This window comes from Dipodomys ordii, unplaced genomic scaffold, assembly GCF_000151885.1.
Source record: "Dipodomys ordii isolate 6190 unplaced genomic scaffold, Dord_2.0 Scaffold75, whole genome shotgun sequence".
NCBI classification, from domain to species: Eukaryota; Metazoa; Chordata; class Mammalia; order Rodentia; family Heteromyidae; genus Dipodomys; species Dipodomys ordii.
Genome location: NW_012267291.1, coordinates 4170512 through 4173268, shown reverse-complemented (window position 1 = coordinate 4173268; position 2757 = coordinate 4170512). Strand labels below are relative to the sequence as shown.

Here is a 2757-nt window from a genome sequence, read left to right as displayed (position 1 = left end):
GTTAATAAATATAATTGTCTAAGGACAAGAGCACAAGTGAATTAAATTAACCTTGAGTTGAAGGTGTAGCTTAGTTAGAGAGCACATACTTAGCATTAACAAGGTCCTGGCTTTTAATTCCTAGCACCTAAAAAGTGATAGGTAAATAAACAGACCTGAGTCTTTTGGTATTTTGGGGTAATATCTGTCACTGGCTCAGTTTCCCTGTGCTACAAGACACTATGACAATGCAGAGAGGTGTCCCCTAATGAGAAAACTGCCCTTATGCAGACATGATGTCACAGACTTGTTTTTCTTTAATAAAATCATGTTTACATGGGTTAATAGTGTAACTCAGTGATAGAGTGCTTGTCTAATATGGGCGAGAACCTGGTTTCAATCCCAGCCTCCAAAATAAAATAAAATGAAAGCAAAATGTTAACGAAAATAGCATGTTGTGGGGTATAGTCTTAACCTGAAAAGCTAACCTGAAAGAAATCAGGATTGGAATACAATTGTTCTTATTATTGCTGGGGGTGTAGCTCCCACAGTGGATTGCTTGCTTGGTATGTTCAAGGCCCTGAATTCAACCTCCAGTGCCACACACACACATACACACACACACACACACATGTTCTTGTTGAGTTAGAGCAGAGGCAAAGTGCTTGTGTCACATGCTGAAGTCTCTGGGTTCCATCTTCAGCGCAGAGAAGCAAGCAAACAAAAGACAAATAGAAGACAAAAAACAAAAACAAAATTTCATGCAGAACATGGAGGTGGAGGTCTGGACTCAGGAGGCTAAGGCAGGAGGACCGGCAGTTTGAGGTTGGCCTGGGCTACGTGGTCAGACCTGACCCACCCCCACCTAAAAAGAAAGCAAGCAGCCTGGGGGCGTGGCAGAGACAGAGATGGGGGAGGAGAGGAGAGAGAAGAGAGAGAGTCGGTCTTTAACTCCCATTTTCTGCATAGGGAGCAGGAGATATTCTCTCCCTTTCTATTTCTCTATATTTTGTTATACAAAAATTAAGACCTTGGGAAAACTTAAAAAAGAGATCAAAGTGTTGAAAAAAGAAAAAAAACTGAAAATATTGGCTTATATGTACATGGGAAAGTTAGGCTCATTAAAACAAACACACGAAAACATTTGAATTCACTCTCAAGTTTTGTGTCCCCTGCTTCTAGTATGTAACAAAACATCTCTACTTTCTATCAATCAGCTAAGGAGACAGTGGAATTCTAAACCATAGTAATCCAAAGAGTTCAGGGATAGAGCACTTGCTAACACATGCAAGGGCCTGGGGTTGATCCTCACACAGCAGCAGCAATAACCACTGCAAGTTTTAACTGGAAGGAAGCCCACCCTCCGCCCCCCTTGCCAGGATATTCACTGTACTCTGTTTATGGAATCCAGAGTGAATGGTACTCACCTGAGTGAGCAGCTCAATGGCTTGCAGTAATCCTCCCAGACTTGTCCTGGTTTGAGTTCAACCTCTGCTGCTTTGCCACCAGGACGCCGGCAGCTGTAGTCAGGACTGTTTAGATAAGGACCTCCCTCCCTGGCCTCCTGGCTCTGCTGATATTCCTTTGCATATCATTAGTTGGAGTATTTTCTTAGTCACAGACAGGGCCGTTTATTGGAATGTTCTCAGTATGAACTATATTTGAAGATAACAAATGGGTATTTAAACAGGAATGCAAGCCAATAAATATTCTTTCTTCGGAGGAGGCCTGAGATGGTTTGGTAGTTTTGATGTTTGCTTTGCTTTGCTATTTTTTGCTTAAACTTTTAGCTGTTTTCCCAAGTAGAGATTTGATTTTTTTTTAAATCATTCCTATGACCTTTGAATGTTTAAGTCTTTTAAAGCATTTACTTTCACTGATCAGCACTTAATATCTTCTATGCTTCCTAACATTAAAGAAACAAGGTGGGGGAGGGAAGAAAGAGATTTAGCACAAGTAAGTATAATCTAGCGCAAGAATAGATGAATTTAAATGTACTGAAACATGTGAAAGCAAATTTTTCCTCCCAACTTATTTTGGTACTTTTTAAAGAACACACAGGCATACAACTGAAAATCTCATTACAAGTATAAATGAATTATTAAACTGATCTAGACAAGAAAGTATGGTCAGAGGTCTTTGCAGCAGAATAGGGTAGAATAATCTATTTTCAGGCTATTGTTGGTACCAGGATTAAACCTGTAAGAAAAGTTGATTCAGTCTTCAGTATTGAAATATAAATTTTTTTTTCAGTCTTGGGGCTTGAATTCTGGACCTGCGCACTGTCCCTGAGCTTCTTTTCCACAAAACTAGCATTCTGCCACTTGAGCCATAGTGCCACTTCTGGTTTTCTGATGGTTTATTGAAGATAAGAGTCTCACAGACTCTTCTGCCCAGGCTGGCTTTGAACAGTGATCCTCAGAGCTCAGCCTCATGAGTAGCTAGGATTACAGGCATGAGCCACCAGCATCCAGCTGCAATATAATTAATTGACCCATGACTTGAGAAAGAAAGCCATACATAGGATTTAATAAGCCATCTTCCATCGGGTGCCTGGAGCTCACGCCTGTAATCTTAGCTACTCAGGAGACTGAGATCTGAGAAGCACAGTTCAAAGCCAGCCTGGGCAAGGAAATCTGTGAGACTCATATCTCCAGTTAACCATCCAAAAGCTGGAAGTATATGAAATTGAAACCTCTTTGTACAACTACTTAATAAAAAATAATAGTAAAATAGAAAAGAAGCTGGAAGTGAAGGTATGACAAAACCAGTGGAGTG

The 2757-nt window shown here is 40.5% G+C and overlaps 1 protein-coding gene across 1 annotated transcript in view; it reads right to left on the bottom strand.

Moving 5' to 3' along the window:
* Positions 1 to 1474, bottom strand: part of Znf217 (zinc finger protein 217) — a 41828-nt gene extending 40354 nt beyond the window's left edge. Inside the window, exon 1 of the mRNA XM_013024359.1 lies at positions 1407 to 1474. The gene's annotated coding sequence lies outside the window, so the exon portion shown is untranslated. The remainder of the gene's footprint in view (positions 1 to 1406) is intronic.
* Between the last annotated feature and the right edge of the window lie 1283 nt (positions 1475 to 2757).